Source organism: Elephas maximus, chromosome 5 (assembly GCF_024166365.1).
Source record: "Elephas maximus indicus isolate mEleMax1 chromosome 5, mEleMax1 primary haplotype, whole genome shotgun sequence".
NCBI classification, from domain to species: Eukaryota; Metazoa; Chordata; class Mammalia; order Proboscidea; family Elephantidae; genus Elephas; species Elephas maximus.
Window position 1 is genome coordinate 18,283,973 of NC_064823.1, and position 27,528 is coordinate 18,311,500.

The window sequence follows — 27,528 nt, forward strand, 5'->3', positions numbered from 1 at the left end:
TTTCTCTTTATCTTTGGTTTTGGCAAGTTTGATGATAATATGTCTTGGTGTTTTTCTTTTTGGATCAATCTTAAATGGGGTTTGATGAGCATCTGGGATAGATATCCTTTCGTCTTTCATGATTTCAGAGAAGTTTTCTGCCAACAGATCTTCAACTAGTCTCTCTGTATTTTCTATTATCCCTCCCTGTTCTGGGACTCCAATCACATGCAAGTTATTCTTCTTGATAGAGTCCCACATGATTCTTAGGGTTTTATCTGATTTTTTTTTCAGCTATATGGGTGTTAATTCCCTTGTCCTCCAGGTCCCCGACTCTGCATTCTAATTGCTCGATTCTGCTCCTCTGACTTCATATTGAGTTGTCTAATTCTGTAGTTTTACTGTTAATCTTTTGGATTTCTGAATGCTGTCTCTCTATGGATTCTTGCAGCTTATTAATTTTTACACTATGTTTTTGAGTGATCTCTTTGATTTCTTCCACTGCTTTATCAGTGTGTTCCTTGGCTTTTTCTGTAGATTGCCTTGTTTCATTTATAAGGTCATCCCTGATGTCTTGAAGCAGTCTGTAAATTAGTTTTTTATATTCTGCATCTGGCAATTCCAGGATTGTATCTTCATTTGGGAATGATTTTGATTCTTTAGTTTAGGGAGTTGTAGAAGCAGTCATGGTCTGCTTCTTTATGTGGTTTGATATCCACTGCTGTTTCTGAGCCATCACTAAGATATTGTACTGATTTATTTTGTATTTGCTCACTGAGTCTTATCCTGTTTTGTTTTCTTTCAATATATGTATATGGGCTACTAGATTGCGCCGTCTTGATTGTTGTAGCCCTTGACTCACTTATGTCCTATTACCAGCTGGTTTGGGCTGTTACCAGATATATAAGCCTAAGAGTCCATTCACTATTCTTGAGTAGAATCTGATTTTAGGTCATCAAGTGTGTGGTGCAGACTGTCACCTATCCACCTAGGGGAGTAGTGGTGATAGTTGTGTGCACCAGATTCTAGTAGCAGCTGGGGTTCACACTCCGGGTGGGGCAGGATGCTGACAGGGTTCCCCCAAGTGCCAGTGAAGTTGGTGTGTCTCTTTTCCTAAAGCACTTTGGTGGGTGGGCTCTGCAGCTGTACCTTAGGCACCCAATGCAAGTACCTCTACAGATTGGTAGGTGTCACCATCCTTAGACCCCTAAGGCAGGAAGCTAGGTGGTCTGGGGGGAGCTTCAGCCCTCAGTTCCCCATTGTGGGTCAGTGAAGGCTCTGTTGAATACGCAGAGATATCATACCTGGGAAACTTGTCTTTCCAGCACTCAGCTAAAACAATTACAGTCAGATCCCTATCAGAAATGCCTTTGCATTATAATAGCCACCTTGTTCCCTGTAGGGATGAAACCCCAAGACAGTGGATCTCATATGCTTGGCTGGAGCTGGTTCTGTATTTTTAGTCCAATTAGGGAAGGATTTTTGGTCCCTGGGTTTTTTGTAGCTGCTTCTCTCAGGCCAGGAGAATGGGTTAGGAAAATACGAAAAAAAAAAAAAGAAAAGAAAAGAAAAGAAAAACTGCAGCGCACTTCACTCCCTGGCTCAGGAAATTCCAATGTTAATGAAGCCGCCTGGGAAGGGGAGGGGAGGGATCAGATAAATAGGAGAGAGTAATAGACAAAGTTACTTATCTTGTTTGGTGATGACTGTTTTATCTGAGATTCCCGAGGGGTGTGTAGCCTGTGTGCGTTGGCTGGGTCGAGATTGCCCCCGAGGGTGAGGCCCGTGTCCTGTGCTTGTGCTGTCTCAGAAGCCGTGGTCAGTTCCTCTGCTCCCAGTCCAAAGCCCAGCGCCAAAGTTTCCCAGCTGGGATGCTGCACTCCAGGCTCCAAAATCAGTCACTGCCTCCCGGTGACTTCTCCTCCTGTCAGCTGCATTGGTGCACTGCCTGCTTGCACTGGCTGAGCTTCCCCCGAGGTCCCTCCTGGGGGCTAGGGCTGCGTCCAGTGTTTGCGCCGTCTCAGGATGCCGTGCTCATCTCCCCTGCACCCAGTCCAAAGCCCGGCACCAAGGTTTCCTGACTGGGACGCAGGCTCCAGGCTCCAAAAGCTGTCGCTGCTTCCCCGTGGTTGTTCCTTCTCAGTCTCTGTCACTCAGATCAAGTCTTTAGATCTGTGTTTCATGGTCAGGGTTCTTAGATTGTCATGTATGTGATCGATTCACTTGTTTTTCCGAGTCTTTGTTGCAAGAGGGATCCGAGGTAGCTTCTACCTAGTCAGCCATCTTGGCCCCCCTTGAACATTTTTTAGAATTCCATTTTCGCTTATGTATAGTGTTTTCGGGAAACCCTGGTGGCATAGTTGTTAAGAGCTATGGCTGCTAACCAAGAAATCAGCAATTTGAATCCACCAGGCACTCCTTGGAAATCGTATGGGGCAATTCTATTCTGTCCTATAGGGTTGCTCTGAGTCGGAATTGATTTGACGGCAAAGAGTTTGTTTTTTTTGGTTATAGTGTTTTTGAGTATTTTGCATTACACTGTTTTCCTAGTGGTTGCTCCAGGTATATGTATGCATATATATGCATTACTAATCACAGCCTACTGGTATCACCGCATTACCACTTCAAGTGAAGTACTGAAACTTTATTTCTGTTGGGGTCCCTTTACTCTCTCCACTTTTTAAAATATAGTCTTAAACATTTCCTCTAGATACTTTGAGTACTGTATTAGATGATGTTATAATTTTTGTTTCAACCATCAAATATAATTTAAGAAAAGCCTGTTTACCCGGTGAAAAACAACAACAACATCCTGTGTTATTCTTTTTATTTCTGAAGGTCCAAACTTTCTTCTGTTATAATGTTCTGTTTGGGCAGATTCTTTAACCATCCTTTAACGGTAGGTTGGCTAGTGTCTTAGGCTGGATTCTCTAGAGAAACAAAAGCAGTAAAGCATATAAATATCTATATAAAGAGATTTATATCAAGGAATTGGCTCATATGGTTGTAGAGGCTAGAACATCCCAAATCCATGGGTCAGGTTGGAGGCTTCTCCTGATTCACTTAGTTGCAGGGGCTGGTGAACCCAAGGTTGGCAGGTCAAACAGCAGGGCTGTTGTCCACAGGCTATGAAGATTGATGAATCACAAGATCGGCAGGCAAGACCACAGGTAAGCTGCTAGCTCAAGTCCCAAGAACCAGAGGTCAGACGGACAGGAGCCAGCTGCAGGATCCAGAGGTAGAAAAAGCCCACAAGCTTTGCCAGAGATTCCACTTATATTAGATGCAGGCCACACCCCCAAGGAAACTCCCTTTCGACTGATTGGCTACACGCAGCAGATCTCATCATGGAGGTGATCACATTATATTAAATCTCATCATATGACTGCCAAACTACATCATAACTGCCAAACCACTGAGAATCATGACCCAGCCAATTTGACACAAAAACTTAACTATCACTGTTAGTGACAAATTCTTAGTTTTTCTTCTGAGAATTTTTAATTTTTTTTCTTTACCCATGAAGGATAGATAATTCCCTAGATAAAAAGTTTTCAGTTGACAGTTATTTTATTTCAACACATGAAAAATGTCACTTCTTCTGGCTTACATGGTTTCAAATGAGAAAAATGCCATCATTATAACTGGTGTTTCTCCATAGGTAATGTATTGTTTCCTTTACTTGTGTTTAAAATTTTTTCTATGCCTCTAGTTTTCACAGAGGTCCCTGGGTGGTGCAGTCTGTGCTCAAGCTAAACTTTGGTGGTTTGAACACACCCACCGACACCACGGAAGAAAGGCCTGGAGAACTGCTTCCATAAAGATTGCAGCTAAAACAGTCTATGGAGCAGTTCTATTCAGTAAACACATGTGGTCTCCATGAGTTGGAATTGACTCAGTGTCAACAGGTTAGATTTTTAGAAGTTTAATTATGACATGTCTTGGCATAGGTTTTTTTGAGTTTATCCTATTTGAGTTTTGCTTAGCTTCTTGAACCTGTATGTTTGTGTCTTTCCGAATTTGGGAAGTTTTCAGCCATTATTCCTTTGGATACCTTTCCAGCCCCAGATTCTTTCTCCTCTCCTTTGGAACTCTACTAACACAAATGCTACATATTTTTTTATTGCCTTGCAGGTCTCTGAGGTTCTTTTCAATTTTTATGTCTGTTTTTTTTCCTTTTCTACAGATTGAATAAATTTTAATGATTTGTCCTCAAATTTGGAGCCCTGGTGGCACAGTCAGTATGCGTTGGAATTGACTTGAAGACAATGTGTTTGGTTTGGTTTGGTCCTCAAGTTCACAGATTCTATTCTCTGTCATCTCCACTGTACTACTGAGTCCATTAAGTGAGTTTCCTTCTTTCTTATTTCTTTTTGGTTATTGTATTTCAGTTTTGTAATTTCCATTTGACCCTTATCTGTAATTTCTATTTTTTTTTAGCTGGTATTTTCTATTTTTCATTTGTTTCAAGAGAATTCATAATTGCTCATTGAAGCAGTTTTATGATGGCTGCTTTGAAATCCTTCTCAGATAATTCCAACATCTGATTCATTTCAGTATTGATGTTGGTTAATTGTCTTTTCTCTGTCAGGTTGTAATTTTCCTGTAATGAGTGATTGTGTCCTGACCAGTTTGGATGTTATGTTAGGAGACTATTGATCCTATTTAAATCTTCTATTTTAGCAGGCAGTCACCCTCTTTAGGTTTAGTGTATAGGTTCTGGCTTGCTTTTGTGGACTGTAGTTCCAATGAAAATTCTGTTTTCTGTGTTCTTTTAATAGTATCCTGCTCTGTTTTGTTCTTCTGACTCTGTTGGGGCTCTCATTTAATCCCTCATGGTGGCATCCATGGTGGTAGAAAGTGCTTTTCTGGGCCTCCCTGGTGTCACTAGGTGAGGGGTAGTGAGGTATGCTAGACCTGGGGAATGAAGAACATTTTCCTTGGCCTGTTCTTTGGTCGCCCAGTACAGTGAGCTTCCTGCTCAATCTTTGCTGGTCCTTTTACAGAAGGAAAGTACCTACCAGGGCTGCCTTCTGTTTCTGGGGAGAAGAGGCATCAGGAAATACTGGACTTGGATTGACTTCTACCACTGGTAGAGGATCAGAAAGTGTTAGGTCTATGCCATGCTTTGCTGCTGGGTGGAGGGCCAAAAGATACTGTTGGGCTGTCTTCTGCTTTTGTATGAAGGGCTTGGAGACCAGGGGCTTGAGTTGCCTTCTGCCACTGGGTAGAGGGCTGGGAGATGTTCTTTCTGCATTTAATGTTCCTTTTTTGTGTTCTCACAATATTCAGTATTGATATTTATGACATTGCATATTAATCATTGATTTTTTTTTTTCAGGCATGGACTTTGTCCCCAGAATTCAACACAATACCTAACATGTCGTAGGAATTCAATACCTATTTGATAAATGAATGGATGGTGGAGCTTATATTATGCAAAGAAGTTGGATTCAATGAGGTCAACAATAGGAAGCCATTAGAGACTTTTGAACTGAGTTGTGACATGATGAGAGTCATGTTTAGAAGATAATACCATTTTTATGGGTGTAGTGAGAAATAAGGTGGGTCAGCTCATTTACCTGATTGACTCCTTATTTATTCTTCTCCTCTTGGAAGACTTCCATGATACTTGGTGTTTTCCATGTGCTTAAACACAGTCATATAATTTGGGCAGTAAAAACTGATAGACATATGAATTAGTGAAGGTACTGAATTAATAAAAAGCAGTAAATTATCATTAAAATCTGCTCACTGACAGCCTAAATATGCAAACGGGCAGTGACCAGACTATATATGCTAATAGAACTCTGGCTCAGAAGCCCAGAAAGCCAAGTCACAATTTTTGCAGCAACCAGCCGAGGAAGCCAAATCACAACCTCTGCAGCAATTGACCCAGAATAGTCAGGGCTTAGCCAATGACTGCCAACTTCTCTATTTTTGCCCCTCCTTCCAACTCAGGGCCAATGAAAAAAAGTTAAGTATGCTTCCCAAACCAATCACATAAGATGCTGTGCTTCTAGTTAGCCTTCTTCTAGCTTTCCTATGCCAACAACATCCATCCAGAACATACTAGAAGGCTTTTATTTTACTATATAAAGCTTTCCCATTCCTCTGCTTGCCATTGAATCTTTGCCAGATTCAAGTGGTAGTGGCTGATTCCCTTGCTATAGCAAGCTTTGAATAAATAGTCTCTGTTTGCATTTATTTGGTTGCTCTTCAATTTATTTCCACACTAAGTGAAATGGTCCATTAGAAGATGACCTAAGGTAGATGAGGTTGACTATAACAAGCACCATTCTGAACAATGGGCCAATCTTGACACCTTGAGAAATTGCTTCATATATTCTAGTCAAGGTGGTGGTGAGGAGCTGTAGCGTGTAGATATTAACTCAGTTTTCATGGCTCCAAATCATTTTTATAGTTGAATAAATTATTGAAATCATTGTTTTTATTAACCTTTTAACCAGCGTTTCATCCTCTGGAAACTCTGCCTTATGGTCCAGCATTGAGTTCTGTTGATTTGCTACTTAATAGGTTTCTTAGACTTCTTACTTTCTTCTCTGTCACATTGCCATTATTCTTGTCCATATTATCATGATCTCAAAAGCAGTAATCATCTAAGTGACCCCTTTGAGCCTTTTTCCCTTCTGAATCATTGTACTTCTAAGTTTATGTTCATCTTCTAACTTCCGTCCTGTTAGTAACTTCCACAAGAACTTACTCTGTCGTGGTATGCTGTTTTAATTGGCATTTGTGCCCTCCATCATATGGCTCCCCCTTCCAACCTAGTGACTTTGTGTCTTCCTGCTTTCCTACATGACCTGGTCTCCTATCTACACCACGTTTATTTATACTTCTGTGCCTTTGCACATTCTGCTACTTTGTCTGGAATGCCTTTTTTCTTCCTTTTTCTATGCATCCTTGCTGAACCCATTCTCTAACTCTTACTTTGTCCTTCACTAGTCTGGCCCCTTGTGCTAGATCCTTCTATTGTGAACTTGCTTATAATCTGAAATATGTTTCCTTGTAAGACTGCAGGTTAGATCTGACCATAAGTGAAGCTGCAGGAGATTTGGAAGGCAGAAGTGAAAGTATCAGTAATTGCACTTGAAAAGTCATCATTGGTGAGAGGCAGTGAAGTAGGTTCCAGTTTATCCTTGAGCATACCTGCTCCAAATCCAGCCCTCCTTCCCACCTGCTGGCCCTGATGACCCACAGCAGCCCTAGGCCCACCAACAGATGCTTTGTTGTGAACCCACAGGTCATAGCCACAAAGAGCCAACAATCTTCCACAGAGCTCCACAGCAGCCCCCTCCACCATTCTACTCCAATAACTGGACGTGCCTAGCTCCTAGATTCAGCTTTGTTTAGAGATCAGAGTGTAGGGTCTTTCCTCGTGTACCCACTAATTTCTAACACCTAGTCATGTATTCTCTGATCTTTTTCTTCCTCATGTTTGCTGAATAGTTATCTCTTTTGGGATCAAACAATGATCTTATGTTATTAAACATGCTTCCTTACTCTATATTAATGGTATATGGTCCATGCTCAGAGTCTACCAGACTCTGGATTTTGGTATTTCAAGGGAAGGTAATTTTTCTGTTTTTAAATTCAAAACACCCTTTCTTTCTTATGTTCTTTACTAGTGTGCAATTGAGAGCCAGGGCTATGCCATAGATTTACAGAGGTCCGCTCAAGAACTCAAAAGCCAAGAATGTGACTCTGTTTTCTTTGTGTATCTGCTTCAGTCCAAAGCAGTTCCCATAGAAGGCTGTTGCTGCTGCCTCAATGTTGAAGGCACATTACTAGAAAACCAAGGGTAGGGAGATGGGAACCTTGGTTTCATATATCCAAATATAATCTTGATAGACTAGAATAAAATTTAAAACTTCTCAAGGAATGAGTGGACTGTATGTCCTCTCAGTAACGCTACCTTTTGCAACTAAGCTTTTGATAAAAGTTGGCAGATAGCCAATTTGAGGCTGCATTTTCTGGCAAGGAATCTAAGTTCATGTGTTCTGTTTTTGATTAAGAGCAGATCTGTGTACTTAGAAATAACTAAAAAAAAACTGAGTGAAGATAGGTTTGAAATTTATAAAATTAAGAAATCTAATCAGCTTTCTTGCCTGAAGAGATGGTCACCATGATCTTTGCCTTCTAACAAAAAAGGTATTTTTTTTTTTTTTTAGAAAAAGGAATATTTTGCTTTCTGTACCTTTGCATCATGACTTTATTTCCACACAGAAAGAAGGATTGCTGGAGATAATTGTTATGTCTTCTGAGTCATAGATCTTTGGATCTCTCAATACTTCAGACTCTTGAAACCACTTTTAAATTGAAACTGAGAGTGACATTCCAAACATTTGTTATGTTTGGAAAGCATAATGTTGCACACTGTATGAACATGGAGTCAGGTAATTCATTAACACAGACAGCAGAGATTTGGGAGTCTTGGAGAATGAAGAAAAACATTACAATTTCAGTGCTAACTTTTGCAGTACTCTTTTCTGAGAAAAATCTTGGCCCTTCTTGTACTCCTGTGTGCAAAAAGGGCCCATCTACTCATATAAGAGTCTTGGCTAAGCTTAAGAAGGTCAGTGGGTTGGTGATTTATGCGATGATAGAAGGGAGAAGCAAGGGTATATTTACCAAAAAAAAAAAAAAAAAAAAAAGTGGTTTGCAGAAAACTTCTGGAAAAGGATTCCATGTAACTGTTTTATGAGCAAAGACTGATTTTTAGGTTTACTAACTTGGAGAGAGAGCCTGAATTTCTCTTTCTTCATTTCTGTTTCCAAGGCCCAGATGCTTGTAGATTTTATAAATTCATTTGCTAATTCATCCATTTTTTTTTTTTCTCCTCAGAAAATGCTATCTCTAAGAATGTAGGAAATTATCTACTTTATTTAAGGAAAGGATACAGTCATTAAAAAAAAGAATTTACCTAAAAAGATCATGATATGAAAAATGTATGGAACCATAGTCTTTATTGTTTTAAATATGCTGAACTGACATGATCTGAGATTTCCAAAGGAAAGATTTTATTTTTTAAATATGAAAGGTACTGAATTTTTAAGCATTCATAGTATTTGATCCTTTAAGTTTCTACTTTTATTTAGTAATTTTTTTCATAGCTTGGGGACAAACTGCCTTTACTTACATCATTCATTTTTATAACAAATGAAAAGTCATAAATAGGACCTAAAGCCTTAGGCTCTAGAACCACATGATTTCTGCAGACTTAAACTTTATACCAAAGCAACGTCTCTATTTCTCCATGATAGCTGGATATGAAATGCATAATTTTTATGTAATTAAAAATGCATTACTATTTTGATTAGAAATACTCCAACTATTACATTTTTTAAAAGGATTCTATCTTTGTTTATAGAAATTGAAATGATTCTCCGTATTTGTATTTTTAATTGGATTTAGATTTGGAGCTTTGGAGCTCAGTAGATGATGTCTTTGGAATATCTTTATTCCTTCAATTCAAAATACTGAGCAGTGTTAAAACTGATAAAACAAAGTTAAAGATTGGAAATTGTAAATGAGAGCTAGGTATTCAAACTATTTGAGTTTGTATAATTCAAGTATTCAAGTCATCACCTTTTTTCTCTCTAAATAAATAGCAGATTTTATTATTGTTCCTATTACCCAAATTGTCTAGGCTCTTTAGTCTTCCAGGTTAGACACAGTCATACAGGAGGTACAAGTAAACACTGCCAATTAAATATTCAAGCTTTGTTCTGTTGCTGCGATGTGATTTGTAACACACTTGCTGATATGATTTTACATTTGCTGTAGAAATCATTCTGGGGTAAACCAGGTTTTTTTGGCCACTGCCATATCCCCTGCTAAGAGCTAAATAAGCCACAGTATTGAGGAACCTGCCCAGAATTTAGCTGGTTAATTGTTTTCATGTGTTTGCAAAGAATGCCTAGGAACCCCTAACTAGTAAGCTATGCAAAGGTCAGGCTTGGAATCCAGGCCCTGTTCCCGTAGAGCTAAAATACTCCCATGGCAGCCCAACCTCGAGGAGTCTTTGTTTCTCAGGGAAACAGATTCTACTGCAAAGTTATTTTAAGAAAAACCCTCTCTCCAGCCCAGTTATACTTCTACTTTCTCTCTTGGCATTTCTTAGAACTCTGAAACCAAATCTTAACTACTAAGAAATAGCTTCCAGGCTACTAGGTATCGTGCACTATATATTCTTGCATGGATTCCCCAAATCTGCTTTATGAGACAGGCATATTGTATCATATACAAGGGAGGAAACAGAGGCTCAGAGAGGAGAATTAATTTGCTAAAGATCCTAGAGATAATATGTGACCAAGTGGGGGATTTGAACACCGGTCTCTTTGACTCACTGCCAAATTATATTTTCATTTAGACCCATGTTTATACGTTGGCATAAGACTTGCTAGAATAGTCAGCATGGAAGATCTGTAGATATGGGATCTATTTTCTCTATCAAAAATTGTTGTTAGTTGCTGTAGAGTTGATTCGGACTCATAGTGACCCCATGTGTGCAGAGTAGAACCGCTCCATAGGGTTTTCAAGACTGCGACATTTTGGAAGCAGATTGCCAGGCCTGTCTTTCCAGGTGCACCTGGGTGGGTTAAAACTGCCAACCTTCTGGCTAGTAGTTGAGCACTCAACCATTTGCACCACCGAGGGGCTCCTCCATCAAAAATTAAGACAAACATACTTATGGGAAAGAACAATTGAATTGGATTTTTCCAGGAAACCCAGAGTATGTTCAATTCCAGAAAAGGTCACATTACTCAAGGGAAAAGACAAGAGATATGGTGTCTGATTATGTCTGTTCCTCAGTTGTAAAGGCAAATGGGGCTTTGTCTGGATAGTAAAAGTGGGTTATTAAGGCTTACTTCTCTAAACTGCCACCAAAAAACAAACAAACCCAAAAAAGCCAAAAAACAAACAAACCCAAAAAACCCTTTGCCGTTGAGTCGATTCTGACTCACAGCAACTGTATAGGAGGGAGTAGAACTGCCCCATAGAGCTTCCAAGGAGTGCCTGGTGCATTTGAACTGCCAACTTTTTTGGTTAGCAGCCGTAGCACTTAACCACTACACCACCAGGGTTTCCTAAACTGCCACAGAAGCACAAATTGTCCAGTGTATGATGGATGGGTCCCTCTTTCTTAGTGACACAATATTGTTTTATTCACACTTCTTTAAAGCAGAAGTGAATTTTATGTTGGTGGATATATAGCACTAGATGTATTAAAACTGTTTATTAAATTTTATTTCCATATATGTGTCTATCTCCTAATTATGTGCTTATGGAAATAGGTACTGACATTTAGAAGTGATGGAATAGCTGAAAAAATAATCTTTCAAGCATGTTAACATACCATGCAAGGGGATAAAGCTAATTTGAAGAGATTATTGATCCTTTTTCAGTAATAAATGTAGTAATTTTTACTAGAAGATTTGGTCAATATAAAAATGTTTAGAAAAAAAATTAAAAATGATTTTTAGCCCTACCAACCAGGCATAACTATTGCTGCTATTTGGTATATTATAAAGTTATTAAGAAGAAACTTTTATACATGTTATTATTGTTAGGTGCCATCAAGTTGGTTCTAACTCATAGCGATCCTATGTACAACACAACTAAACACTGCCTTTTCCTGTGCCATCCTTGCAATCGTTGCTATGTTTGAGCCCACTGTTGTAGCCACTGTGTCAATCCATCTCACTGAGTGTCTTCCCCTATTTTGCTGACCCTCTACTTTACCAAGCATGATGTCCTTCTCCAGGGAATGGTCCCTCCTGATAATATATCCAAAGTACATGAGATGAAGTCTTGCTATCATCCCTTCTAAGGAGAATTCTGGCTGTATTTCTTTCAAGACAGATTTGTTCGTTCTTCCGGCAGCCTACTGTATATTCAGTATTCTTTGCCAACACTATAATTCAAAAACATCAATTCTTCATTGGTCTTCCTTATTCAATGTCCAGCTTTTGCATGCATATGAGGTAATAGAAATACCATGGCTTGGGTCAGGTGCACTTTAGTTCTCAAAGTGACATCTTTACTTTTTAACACTTCAGAGAGGTCTTTTGCAGCAGATTTGCCCAATACGTTGTTGATTTCTTGACCGCTGCTTCCATAGGCACTGTTGATAGTAGATTCAAGTAAAATGAAATCCTGGACAACTTCAATCTTTTCTCTGTTTATCATGATGTTACTTATTGGTCCAGTTGTGAGGATTTTTGTTTTCTCTATGTTGAGGTGTAATCCATACTGAAGGCTGTGGTCTTCGATCTTCACCAGTAAGTGCTTCAAGTCCTCTTGACTTTCAGCAAGCAAGGTTGCGTCATCTGCATATCGGAGGTTGTTAATGAGTCTTCCTCCAATCCTGATGCCCTGTTCTTCCTCATATAGTCCAGCTGCTCGGATTATTTGCTCAGCATACAGATTGAATAAGTATAATGAAAGAACACAACCCTGTTGCACACTTTTCCTGATTTTAAACCATGCAGTATCCTCTTGTTCTGTTTGAATGACTGCTTCTTGATCTATGTACAGGTTCTGTGTGAGCACAATTACGCATTCTGGAATTCCCATTCTTCAAAATGTTACCCATAATTTGTTACGATTCATACAGTCCAATGCCTTTGCGTAGTCAATAAAACACAGGTAAACATCTTTCTGCTTTTGGTCAAGATCCATCTGACATCAGCAATGATATATATCCTTTATTCCATGTCCTCTTTTGAATCTGGCTTGAATTTCTGGCAGCTCCCTGTCAGTGTACTACTGCAACCACTTTTGAATTATCTTCAGCAAAATTTTACTTGTGTGTGACATCAAAGATATTTGATAATTTCGGCATTCTATTGGGTCACCTTTCTTTGAAATGGGCACAAATATGGATCTTCTCTCCAGTTGGTTGGCCAGGTAGGTTTCTTCCACATTTCTTGGCATAGACAAGTGAGTGCTTCCAGAATTGCACCTGTTTGTTAAAACATCTCAATTGGTATTCCATCAGTTCTTGGATTCTTGTTTTTCACCAATGCCTTCAGTTCAGCATGGACTTCTTTCTTCAGTACCCTTGGTTCTTGATCACATGCTACCTCCTGAAATGGTTGAATGTCAACCAATTCTTTTTGGTGCAGTGACTGTGTATTCTTTCCATCTGCTCTTGATGCTTCCTGTGTCATTCAATATTTTGCTCACAGAATCCTTCAATATTGCAACTTGAGGCTTGAATTTTTTCTTCAGTTCTTTCAGCTTGAGAAATGCCAGTTTGTTCTTCTCTTTTGGTTTTCTAACTCCAGGTCTTTGCACATTTCATTATAATACTTTACTTTGTCTTCTCAAGGCTCTCTTTGAAATCTTCTGCTCAACTCTTTTACTTCATCATTTTTTTTCCACCCACTTTAGCTGCTCTGTGTTCAAAAGCAAGTTTCAGAGTCTCTTCTGACATCCATCTTGGTCTTTTCTTTTTTTCCTGTTGTTATCCTTCTGAAAAATGGGTGAAGATATAAATGCTTCATATTGAACACTGTTCATTGTAGAGGAATTAGAGTGCATAATAGCAACATATTATAGCATTTCTTAGAAGAATAAGAAAACAATTGTATTTATAAAAAGACATTTTCCCAAGAAAAAATTGAAGCATGGATTTCTTTTGAAGTATCCACTGAAAACTTGATTTTATATAGCAATCAGGTTTACACAATTTTGAAGTTCATGGTATAAAGTATAGTGGTCCCTTTCTCTAGCGCACTACGAGTTGGAATCGACTCGATGGCACTGTGTTTTTTTTTTTTTTTCTTTTTCTGTAGCCCCAGCTGGATCCTTTTCCAGTGGCTGATGGTTTGAATTACTTCTTGCTTACAAACAGCTAGAGAAAGAAACTATCTGGAAAAAGTCTAAAAGTATTGTTATATGGGAGATTGTATTTTCTAAAGATCGCTGCAAAATGACTCCTTTTTAGGACCTTGCCACTTTCTCATCAAGAGGTGGAGTCCAATTCCCTCACACTCCCCTTAAATTTGGATGGGGTTGTGATTGCTTGCATAAATAGAAAGCAGTTGAGGTGACTTGGCATGACTTCTGATAATAGGTAGAAAAAGCTATATGCTTCTCTCTGGTTCTCTTGGAATGCTTGCTAGGGAGGAAGTCAGCTACAATGTAAGCAGACCAACAGCCCTCAGGCTGCCATGTTGTGAGGAAGCACAAATTAGCCTGCATGGAGAGACCACATAGAGAAGCACTGAATCCACTTGGACAGAGAAATGTGTCTAGCTAGTCCCCAGCTGCTCCAGCTCTCCGTTTTTCCAGCTCCAGCTACTGTCTGACTGTAAATGAATGACTGAGCCAGAACTGCCAGCTGAGGTTTTTCTGAATTCCTGTCCTACAGTAATCATGAGAGATAATAAAATGATTTTTATTTTTTTAAGCCACTAAATTTTGGGGTAATTTGTCATGTAACAATAGATAACTGGAGCAGAATTTGATGCCAGAAATGGAGTGCTGGTATAAGAAAAACCTAAACTATGTGACATTGGGTTTTTGACTGGGTAGTCAGCAGAATCCTGAAGAAGAGACTGTTAGTGAAAGCCTAAAGAGCTTAGAAGAAGGTATTAGTGAAAGCTGGATGGACCTCAAGGAGAGTGTTGGCTGAAGCCTAAAGGTCTCAAGATGGCTGTCTGTCAGGACTTGAAGGACAGTGAGGAAAACACAATGAGAAGTTGAAGGAAAGGGACCCTGTGTTGTAGTGGCAGGAAGTGTAGCAAAATTCTTGCCTGTGGAATGCAGAATATACGCCTAATGAAGTCACTAATCTAGTTTAGGAGATTTCCAGGCAGAGTGTTGAGGGTACCAGGAAGCTTCTCTAGCTGGCCATAGTAAAATGAAAGAGGAGACAGATGAATTAAAGAACAAATTATTCCATTTTGAATGGAACTTGGAGAAAATGCAAAGGGTTCAGGAAAAGTTTTTTTTTTTTTCTCAGACAGGAAAAGATCCTTGAATTAGATAAGGGCTTTAGGACAAAGATCTAAACCAAGATAGGGTTAGAATATCTTTGTAAGACCTCAAAAAGATCTAAGCCCTCACAGAACTTTTCAGAGAAGAGGCCCTCTAAAATCTTCAGAGTGTGTCTCAAAGATATTTTCTGTTAAACAGTAGGGCTTCTAATAATCTTAAGGACATTTTCCCTTAGCGGCCTCACTGGAGCCTCAGATAGAGAAGGGCCTATCTCAAAGAGATTTATGGGTGTGGATTCTATCTAATGAAGCAGATTATAAATTAGTGCTTAAAAAACCCACACAAATTGAAAAAGAATTGCATCAGCTTGGACTTAAAGGGACAGAGACAGTACAAAATAAACAAAGGTCTTTGGATCCCAAAACTACTATAGGCAGGATACAGGTTAAGAACACTACTCAGTTTCAAACTCAGTTTTCTTATGAAAACAGAAGCATAGCTCAGAGGAACAAGCCCAAAATAGCAGAGCCAAGGGTGATGGAGAACAACTCCCAGGTATAGGACTGATCCCTAATCAAGTAACTGGCAACAAGTGCCCAGCTGAATTTCAGAATTGTTATGGAGAAGTGACTGTTGCATGCCTTTTATTTCCCCTCTTTTCAATGGGAGTGTCTCTAGTGGTTGTTTTATTCCTGTCTCACCATTGTATGTTGGGTGTATGGGGCAGATAACTTATCTCTTTAGTTCAGATCTTCAGATCGAGAAGAACTGTACTAGGAAAAAAGTGCACCTAAGGATCCCTGTTTGTACCTGGACCTGATTTTTAGATGATGAGATTCTGGACTTTGAGCCTGACTCTAATGCAATAATGAGGTGAGACCCTTCAAGGACTGTGGCAGAGAATGGGTGGTTTTTGCAACTGGGATGAGTTTGAATTGTGGCCAGAGGGCAGAGTGTGGCAGTTTCATTTCTCAAAGATGCTGCAACAATATCTCCCATCTCACATGCTCTTTTAGGGTTTTATCCCTCCTCCATCAAGATGGAGATTCTAATTTCCCTCCCCTTGTACACAGGCGAGCGACTTCTTCTAAGAGAATGTGGCAGAAGTGACTGTCACTTCTGAATCTGGGTTGGAAAAGGCTCTACACATCCTTCTGGTTCTTTTGGGTCACTTGCTTTAGAGGAAGCTGGCTGTCATGCTCTGAGGAAACCCAGACTAGCCCCTGAGGAAACCACGTGGAACAGCCAAGTCTAAGTGGAAAGATGCCTGGACAGTCCTTAGCTCCTCTAGCCACTTGCTGTTCCAGCTTCAGCCACTATCTGATTGCAGTACATGAGAGGCCCCTAGCCAGACCCACCCAGACAAACTCTTCCGAAATGACCAACTCATAGAAACCATGGAATTGTTGCCGTTTTCTTCTGGTTGCTATTCAGTTGGCTCCGACTCATGATCCCACATGTGTCAGGGCAGAACTCTGTTTCGTGGGACTTTCAATGGATGATTTTTCAGAAGTAGATTGCCAAGTCTTTCTTCTGAGGTGCCTTTAAGTCGACTCAAACTTCCAACCTTTCTGTTAGCAGCTGTAATGGATTGAATTGTGTCCCCCCAAAATATGTGTCAACTTGGTTAGGCCATGTGTAGTTGTCCTCCATTTTGTGATTTTCCTTTGTGTTATAAATCATAATCTCTGCCTGTGGTTAAAAGGATTACTCAGGTTACCTCCCTGATCCAAAAGGAAGTTTCCCTGGGGTGTGGCATGCAGAGAAGTTGGGGACCTCATACCACCAAGAAAGCAGCACCAGGAGCAGAGCGCGTCCTTTGGACATGGGGTCCCTGCGCCTGAGAAGCTCCTCAACCATGGCAAGATTGAGGACAAAGACCTTCCTCCAGAGGTGGCAGAGAGAGAAAGCCTTCCTCTGGAGCTGACGCCCTGAATTTGGACTTTTAGCCCACTTTACTGTGAGGAAATAAACTTCTCTTTGTTAAAGCCATCCACTTTTGGTATTTCTGTTATGGCAGCACTAGATACCTAAGACAGCAGCCAAGCATGTAAACCATTTGCACCACCCAGTCACTCCAATTTGGAGTGTTTCACATAGTAATAGAGACTCAAACATATTAAAAAGAATAGTGTGTAAAGTCACAAGTACTCATTTTTCATTTCAAAGATGATTTCATTGCCAGGGAGCAGATATTAACCATTAAACAGGTATGCATATGTGGATATTAAATAAATATAACATGTCTTATTTTACTTCAGAAGTAAAAAAAAAAAAAAAAAAGAAAAACTCTCTCCTTAAAGATTAAATCACGTTTTTAAAAGTGTTGCACCATATAGTGTATATGTTCTTTCTTTATTAAGTAATCATGAAAGCGGGATGCTAGTATTTTTAGACTGGAGAATTTGGCTTTCACACGACAGGTGTTGCAATATATGAACCCATTTTCAGAATGATGAGTGTTGCAGACAGGGGGCCCGTAAAAGATCATTTTAATTAAGCACTTAATTTTCACCCAGAAGTGAAAGTTTCCATATGGAAGTAACATTTCTCACCATGTGAGTCTTCACAATTATATGTTGAGAAAACTGACTCCAGCTTTCTTTTACATAAAATTAAAAATGAAGCTGGCTGACACTTTGCCCTTAATCAGTGATATATACCTATCAACTTAAATAAACTCTACGATAAAATTCAGATGGTGTGTATAATTTAGCTACTGAGCAAAGGAATAAAATTATAAGACATTGTTATATTCCAGACCTTCTATAGGCTTCTTCTTCACCATCTTTTTCTGTTCCTCTTCCTACTCCTCCTTTTCCTCCTTCTGCTGTGATTAAAAAAAAAAAAAACAAACATTTTTTTTAATGATAGGTCAAAATATTGTATGTATTTTCTCTGATTTATTGTCATTTGTATCCATATGTGCAGTGTTTAGTCCAACTGTTAGCTATACTTGAGAAGGAAATCCTTCATTGTGTTAAAAATGGGTAGAAATACACACCACACTTGTTCCCATCAAGTTGATTTCAACTCATAGCAACCCTATAGGGTTCCCAAGGAGTGGCTGGTAGATTCGAACTGCCGACCTGTTGGCTGGCAACTGTAACTCTTAACCTTAACCAGTGTGCCAAAAATGGGTAAGGTAAGTAATTATTCCTGACTTCAGGGAGTTCACATTTGATTCTGGGAACCAGTCATAGTCATTATGTATTCTCAGATACATATAGGTAAAATGAATAATGTGCTTTGAAGCCACGGAAAAGAGAGTGATTACTATTTTAGAGGTGAAGGTGAGGGTTGAGCAGTGGTGCGCAGGAGCCAGCTGGCACTGGCTTGTGAAAGCTGATTGTGTGCATCTCTTCCCAACTCCTTGTGCCATGATGTCATGATGGTAGCTTGACATCAGCCATGGTGGAAGTATTTACATCATGGAAATCAGCAAACGCTAAAGATCAGGGTTCTCTCCCCGCCTCAGAGAATCGGCTGTTAAACATTTACCAGCCCATCAGTAGATTTGAGGTTGATTTTATGGAAGAAATATCTTTTGAACTTAGCTTTACAGGATACATAGAAGGGTTTTGCGAGGTTGAAAGGCTTAGGAAAGGTAGTCTAGGTAATGATAATAGCTACCATTTACTGAGTGCCTACTATGGTCCAGGTACTGTGCTAAACACACACACTATCATAATTAATCCTCAAAACAGCCCTCTGAGGTAGATAGTACCAACCCTACTTTACAGAGATAAACTTATTTCATTCAATAAATGCAAATCAAAGGAGAACAGCTGGCACCAGAAACATCTTTGTATTGTTTGTGGTTGTGAATGTGTTGAGGGGCTCAGTATTATGTGGCCATTACTAGAAGATGAGTGTAAGGCTTTAAACCACAGCTCTCTTGGTTTGGACCTGGAGTGGCAGCCTCGTCAAAAGAATAACGTGTGTGCAACCAAAAGTTATTTCAAAATAATTCAAATCCTTCACTTGTAATTTTGAACACCGTGTAGAAAAATGGAGTTCCCAATGGCATTTCTTAAAATCCACCCCGCCTTTTTTCTTTTCTATCCTCAGTCTTCATATTCTGCTGTTTTTGCAACTCCTTTTGTTCGACAAGGCTCAAAGAATCAGGACCTTCTAAGTAGGATGTATGAAGGGAAAAAACAGAGAGGACAAAGGCAGGGTTTCCTTTTTCTCTTTTTTGGGGGGATGGGGTGGAGTGGGAGAGCCTTGACACACTCAGTCTTCATCCCACCACAATAAGATGAATTTCAATGCACCACAAATATCCTGAATCTTTTTCTATAGTCTCCTGAGTGTGTCACTTGATAAATAATCCAAATTAACCCCATTTACTCTGCATTTTCCTGATTTCCACTGCTATTTTGGTTATCCAGTGCTGCTATAACAGAAATACCACAAATGGATGGCTTTAACAAACAGAAATGTATTCTCTCCCAGTTCAGGAGGCTAGAAGTTTGAATTCAGGGTGCCAACTCCTGGGGAAGGCTTTCTCTCTGTGCGTTCTAGAGGAAGGTCCTTGTCATCAATCTTCCCCTGGGTTTAGGAGTTTCTCAGTGCAGGGACCTCAGGTCCAAAGGATGCTCTCTGTTCCTGGTTCTTCTTTCTTGGTGGTTGGAGGTTCCTATTTCTCTGCTCAATTCCTCTTTTTATATCTCAAAAGAGATTGACTCAAGATGCAACCTAATCCTGTAGATTGATTCCTGTCTTGTTAACATAACTGTCTCTAATCCTGCCTCATTAACATCATAAAGGTTAGGATTTACAACACATAGAATAATCACATCAGATCACAAAAAGGTGGGAAACCTCACAATACTGGGAATCATGGTCTAGCCAAGTTGACACACATTTTTAAGGAATGCAATTCAATCCATAACAATTGTATAGAAAAAAATATTCAATATAATAGACCATATTCAGCACTGATGTAGCGTAACATATAATAGATCTTGCTGAGTAAGTTTTACCTCAAGTAAGTATAATGTCTTCTTAAGAAACATTTATATACAGGCACAACCTGGCTTTACCTAGGAGAAACTTCACTTAATGAAGACAGTTGTTTTTCCCATGAGATATTCATTCTGTAAGACTAATCTAACTTTCCAATACGATTCCTTTTGCTGTGATTTTAGAAGGTCCTGGGGAAACACTGAAGTTAGACTGTGACATAGAGCCAGTATAAAATAAGTTGAAAAGCAATATTTCTTGATAATATCATTTATTCTCTACTTACTAAAAGCCCAACACCCTTTCTGTACAAAGGCCATAGTTTCCTGTGAACCAGAAAAAACTATAAATTTTACCAGCTGGTTTTAACTGAGAAGAAATATAAAAAAATTCCTCCTGTGGGCTCTATAAATGCTGAGATAGTAGTCTGACACATGAAATATAATAAGTATAGTTATCCATGCTTTTTTCCCCTCTCAAACATGTCCTAATGATTTGTTATTCTACTCCATTTATAAATAGCCACAAAGCTGAGTTTCACTGAGAGGCCTGCTGTTTTTTCTTAGGCAGTGAGTTGAATATTTTTGGGCACATAAATCTTTGTTTGGCACCTAAGTAGAGAACAAGTTAATGATTTAGCATATGGAGGGTAAACTGGTTATCAAATTTGGTCCACAATTACTTTCTTCTCCTTCAGGAATTCAGTTGAAATTGATACTATTTTGGGGTTTGCTTTTCATCTATAAGCTAAAAAAAGAAAAAATGGAAAAATAAACAAGTACACTGAATCTTCTTTTCCACGAATGTGTACCATTGGGAAATTTCTGCAAAGCATGAGGCATTCTTTTGCATAAGAAATAGGATGTTGAGTGAAATCTCTAAAACCTTTGAGTTCCAGGACTTGCTTTGTCATTTTCAATCTCCAGCAGTTTTGTGCTGCCTTTTTCCCATTTAAGAGTCTTAGATTAGCCATTGGTAATGGAACATTCAAAACCTATTCTTAGGGAAAGCAATTTGCATATATGCCATATTGGAGATTTTCAAACCTGACTGATGATTAGAATTCCCTGGAGTTTTTTTTAAAAGAGATTCTTGGGTCCTGCTCCCAGAAAGTCTGATTTTCCAGGCATTTTTGATAAAGCATTTGGATTCTGCTCCTGTAGCATTGTGGTGAAGGGGCCCTTTCACTATAGCTTCCCAAACTCTGAAGTTCAAACACCATTCTCATGACACTCCTTGCTTATTCCATAGACTAGCAGTTTTTAAGCACTGGCGTTCTCTAAAGGAAGAAATTTTGGTTGTTGTTGGGTACTGTCAGTGACTTCTGACTCACAGAGACCCCATGCAACAGAGTGGAACTGCCCCATAGGGTTTCCTTGGCTGTAATTTTCATAGAAGCAGATTGCCAGGTCTTTCTCCTTCACAGCCACTGGATGGGTTTGAAATGCCAACCTTTCAGTTAGCAGCCAAGCACTTAACTGTTGTGCCATCAGATAATTTGGGGGCATGAGGCTCAGTGAGAGAGAAGGGCAGACTGGAGAGTGGAGGCCATGGAGTCTATTAATAGCAGATCTCACTGTAGCTATGAGGAAGCAAAGAGAATTGAGAAAGAGATTCAGAAGTGGACAGTAGAGGGCAACTATAAAGAAGCTATTTCCCCTTTCTAGCCCTTTCCTCACCCCTCCTTCAGCCAGCTGCTTGAGAGACTCTGCCCAAACAGCTGGAGGCATCCCCAATCATCCATCAGTGTGGCAGCTCTGTATCCTCCTGAGGCCTCCTCTGTGGGACTTAGGTTAACTCTGAGTCCACTGGGTTAATTCATTACTCAAAGAAACATTTGAAAATATGAGGCTGAGGAAAGCACACCTGGAATAGGGAGTCAGGAGACCAAAGTTCTAGTTCCAGTTCTGTCGTTTATTAGTAGAATGACTAACTTAATGTCCCTGGACATTTGTTTCTTTGTTTACTCAAGAAAAGTCATGCTAGATGCTCTCCTGGTCTCATTTAGCAATCGATCTATTACTCTGAGAGGATTGAGACTGAGGCAGGAAGCTGGATTCTGACAAAAGTTGTGCTGCCTGTTGTTGTCAAGCGCCTGTTGCCCAAACCCTTTTGATGAGATTCTTTCTCTTTGGAAGAAATCAGTCTTTTTGATGATGTTGGTGATATTGCTTGTTTCTGATTATTGCTGAGTATTGGCACACTTTCTGTTTTTACACACCATAGTTTAGTCTTTTTATGTTGCAAAGTCTAAAATTAAGAGGCTGTGACTAAGAAATGTGATATGAGTTACAAACTAGTCATTGAATTCCTGCTCAGTCGAATAAGGGCTGAAAATTCTCTTGGAGGATTGAGCAACTTCCTGATAGTCTCAGGATTTTGCTTTGGTCCATTTTCTTTTAATATTGTAGGTATTAATTCTATTAGTATTCTAAGGAACGGACTCACAAGTAAAATCTTACTCATTTTCAGGAATAATTAACAGCCGCTCAAACTCAATCTGTGGTAAATAGGACTGATCATCTACTCAAAATGTCTTCATTTCCAGTGTTTCCTAACACTTTTAAAGACATACCTTTGTAATAACCTCTAATTTCTCTTCTCCTGCACACTCTATGTTATAATCAATTAGAAGAATCTCTCTTGCAAAATAGTCAACTTATCCTCATTTAGAAATAATAAAAAATTAAAAATACATATGCCAATTTTACTTGGTTTTACATCTGAAGTGTTGCTATATTAACCTTGTTGTTGTTGTTAGGTGCCGTTGAGTCGGTTCCGACTCATAGCAACTCTGTGTACAATAGAACAAAACACTGCCTGGTCCTGTGCCATCATCACAATCATTGCTATGTTTGAGCCCATTGTTGCAGCCACTGTGTCAATGCACCTCATTTAGGGTCTTTCTCTTTTTCTGATGGCCCTCTATTATACCAAGCATGATGTTTTTCTCCAGGGAATGGTCCCTTCTGATAACATGTCCAAAGTACATAAGATGAAGTCTTGACATCCTGGACTAAGGAGCATCTAGCTGTACTTCTTTCAAGACAGACTGGTTTGTTCTTCCGACAGTCCATGGTATATTCAATATTCTTCTCTAACGTCATAATTCAAAGGGATCAATTCTCCTTCAGTCTTCCTTATTCATTGTCCAGCTTTCATGTGCATATGAGGTGACTGAAAATATCATGGCTTGGGTCAGGAACACCCTAGTCCTCAAAGTGACATCTTTGCTTTTTAACACTTTAAAGAGGTCTTTTGCAGCAGATTTGCTCAGTACAATGCATTGTTTGATTCCTTGATTGCTGCTTCCATGGGCATTGATTGTGGATCCAAATAAAATGAAATTCTTGACAATTTCAATATTTTCTCCATTTATCATGATGCTGCTTATTGGACTAGTTGCAAGGATTTCTGTTTTCTTTATGTTGAGGTATAATCCATACTGAAAGCTGTTGTCTTTGATCTTCATCAATAAGTGCTTCAAGTCCTCTTCAATTACAGCAAGCAAGGTTGTGTTATCTGCATACCACAGGTTGTTAATTTTTCCTTCCTCCAATTCTGATGCCAAGTTCTTCATATAGTCCAACTTCTTGGATTATTTGCTCAGCATACAGGTTGAATAAGTATGGTGAAAGGAGACAACGCTGACACACACTGTTCCTGATTTTAAACCACACAGTATTCCCTTGTTCTGTTTTAACGACTGCCTTTTGGTGTATGCACAGGTTCCTCATGAGCATAATTAAGTGTTCTAGAATTCCCATTCTTCACAATGTTATCCATAATTTCTTATGATCCACAGAGTTGAATGCCTTAGCATAGTCAGTAAAACACAGGTAAACATCTAAAAAAAAAAAAAAAATTTTTTTTTTTTAAACATCTTTCTGGTATTCTCCGATTTCAGTCAAGAGCCATTGGAAATCAGCTATGATATCCCTAGTTCCATATCCTCTTTTGAACCCGGCTTGAATTTCTGGTAGTTCCCTGTTGATGCAACTGTTCTTGAATTAGCTTCCAGCATCACAGCAACACTCAAGCCACCATGAACAGTATAACAAACTCTCAGAAGGGTGGTGGTTGCTGAGAATATCAACCTTACTGCCACTGATTGTCATCTCTCGCTTGTACCATTGCAATATCCTTTTCTCTGCCTTCCATCTTTACCCACACCAATTTTTCCTTTACTTTTCTAATGTATCATTCTGATCATGTCCTTCCCTTGCTTAAAAATCATTAATGTCTGCATTATTTATAGAATGAATTCCAAACTTTCTAGTGGGACTTGAAAATTTATGTTTGGACATGCCAAATATCCATTCATGTATCCAATCCCCTGCCTTTGCCATTCTTGCAGTTTTGAATGTTGTCTTCCAGTCCCCATGTCTGTCTAGCAAAATTCTACCCATTCTTCAAGGTCAAGCCCAATGCTTCCGCCATCATTTTTCCTTATCTGATCATTTTATATCCAAATACATATTCTTTTGTTTGAACTGTTACAGCAGGGTTAAATACTAACCTGTTTAATACTACATTCTATATATTATCTTCATTCCTATCTTTCTTTGAACATTAAGGGCTCTTTACGTGAACTTCAGGTAGTCTTCAAACTCTGAAATGAATGCAAATTTTACAAGTATTTGTATATTTCTGGTAAGAGCAGCTGTACTTTTTGTCAGATTTTTAAAAAGATTTAATAACCCCAAATAGTTAAGAACCATAATACTACGTTGTAAAGTGTTTGAGAGAAAACCGTGTTTTGTCAATTGAAATTTTAGTACAGTGCCTTCAAAACAATCAATAAGTAATTGCTCAGTAGTCAACAGAATAAAGGAAATAACTGAATATAGCATTTAAATACAGTTCAGCTGAAGAACCCTCTGAATGCATGTTCAGACTGGACTGTTGTTAAAACTTTCTGAATACTTAAGGTTTGATATAGATCATTGTTGTTGTTAACTTCCATGAAGTCACCCTCTGCCTCACGGCAATCCCATGCACAATGGAACAAAATGCTGCAAAAGCCTGTACCTTCTCCATGATCAGCTGCAGATTGGACCATTGTGATCCATAGGGTTTTTATTTGGTGATTTTCAGAAATAGATCTCCAGGCCTTTCTTCCTAACCTGTTTTAGTCCAGAAGCTCCACTGAAACCCGTTCAGCATCACACCAACACACAGGCCTACACTGACAGCTGGGTGGTGGCTGTGCATGAGGTGCACAGGCAGGGAATTGAACCTGGGTCCCCTGTATGGAAGGTGAGAATTCTACCACTATGTCACCAATACCTCTTGATAGATAATGTTTTTTGACAAGAGTTTTTTTCTTTTGGGGGGTTCTGAACTTAACAGGGATTTATCTGGTATACCTGTTGCTGGTGAGTCGATTCTGACTCATAGCAACCCTCTAGGCCAGAGTAGAACTGCCCCCTAGGGTTTCCAAGGAGTGGCTGGTGGATTTGACCTGCTAACCTTTTGTTTAGCAGCTGAGCTCTTTACCACTGCACCACCAGGGCTCCTTATCTGGTATATTGGGGTATAATTAGAAATCCTATTAGGTCCCTTGAGTTACTCTTACTTGAATCAGGAGATAGCCTAAATTAACCTTCAACTGGACAGGTGGAATCTGAGGCAGACTCAAGTCTGTCTGAGTATCTGTGGTATTGCCTGGCCCGAGGAATCTTGTACTTATCTGATCACATCCTGTCAATTTGCATTTAGACATGCTATTTTTTTCTCACGGGCAAACACACAACGTGGCACACTCAGCAGATGTGAGCTTTCCCCCTCAGCAGCAGCTTCTTTTGTGTCTCTGACCCGCTTCCACCTAAAGTGGCCTGATGAACAAATGTGGAAGCAGGACACTGCTGACAGTCTACCTGTTGGTAGGTCTGCTTTTCTTGTCTTTGAATTTAGGGGATGAGGATTATTTGCAGACTTAGGTAGGGTTTGCCAAGGACAGCAGAGAGTGATCACAGATGAGGGAGAAAGTGTTGGCAGCTCGGGGGGGTTCCACATACTTTCACTTGCACTTTCTATAAATAAAGAGCTGCCTCTGGTATTCAGTGAGCATAAGGGATTACAGAGACGATAACTGTATTGAAAAGTGCTTTTTCTACTTTATAGAATATTGCTTTATTTGCAATATTTACCTCTAGAAAACTAGAGTAAATCTAAAGGTTTATAGTTCATATAGAAATATAATGCATATGCTCAAGGGGAGGGCAATCTGATATTTGTAGTTGTTCATACATTTCACATATATTATCTTATTTAATCCTCACAATAGTTCTATGAGGTAGGAATAATATTATTATTCTGATTTTCTTCTAAAAGAAAATTCAGGCTCAGCAGAGTAAAACGACTCAACCAAAAATTAGAACTAAAATTCAAATCTAGTCCTGTGCCCTTTGAACTACATCATGCAATAGCACTAATTGTTCCCAGTTCAGCCATCCCATTGCCGCCGAGATGATTCTGACTCACGGCAACCTCATGTATGTCAGGGTAGAACTGACCTCCAGAAGGTTTTCAATGGCTGGTTTTCCAGAAGTAGATCACTAGGACTGTCTTCCAAGGTGCCTCTGCGTAGATTCAGCCTGCCAAACTTTCAGTTAGCGGTCAAACATGTTAAGTGTACCACCTAGGGACTCCAACTCAGGTATAGTAGTTTATAATTTGGGGGGAGAAAAATCTCTTTTGCAAAGTAGTTGACTTACTCTCATTTAGAAATAATAAAACATGCCTCTATATCAGTTGTTATTATTTTGATTTTTTGCTTACTGAGGCAAAAAGAATTTATCCTTCAGAGTTTTTTCATGTATGAGATTTGAGTTATTTTTAAAAAATTTTTGGAGGTAATTCTAAAGAAAATGAACGAGTGTTGAGAGCCCGTGGCAGAGAGGCAAGACTAGAAGTAACAGAGGCAGGATGATAAAAGGCCTAGACCATGGTGGTGGCATTGAAAACGGAGAGGTATTTCCAAGAAATATTTGAAAGGAATGGTGATCAGTTGAGTGTAAGGAGAGCAGGAGAGGGCAGAGTCAAAGCTGACTCCATAGATTCCAGTCTTCCAACAGAAGTGGCTAATCTGGTTTGTAAGCCTCCTTGATGGAATGAAAGTAGGATAGGAAGTCCAAATCGATAAGCCTGATTTTGGACATAAGCAGATAGTAGAGATATAGTTATGCAATAGAGGATTCGATTCTTCCTTTTCTGAGTGATTTGTTCTAAACCTTCTTCTGTTAGAGCCACAATTAGAATAATGACAGGTTAAAAAAAAAATTGCAAGATGTATTCTTATAAATGTTCACTTGGGTCTATTAAATGATCTAAATTGAGTAAGTTAGCAACTACTATCCTATTAGCCTTCTCATGAGTTGTAATCAACTTGACATCAACTAACAGCAACAACAATAATTGATTTAAAGTAAGTAGATTAGAGGGGAAAGAAGGTAACACTGGATGGTTTCTGGCTGAGACAGTATCAGCACAGGGCACCTGTTCACATTTTCACTCAAGAAACTCATATTCTTGGACCATGATTATAATAGCCTTCATGTATAGGAAGTGCAGATATTATTTTTATGTGAACAATGGCCTCATGATGGG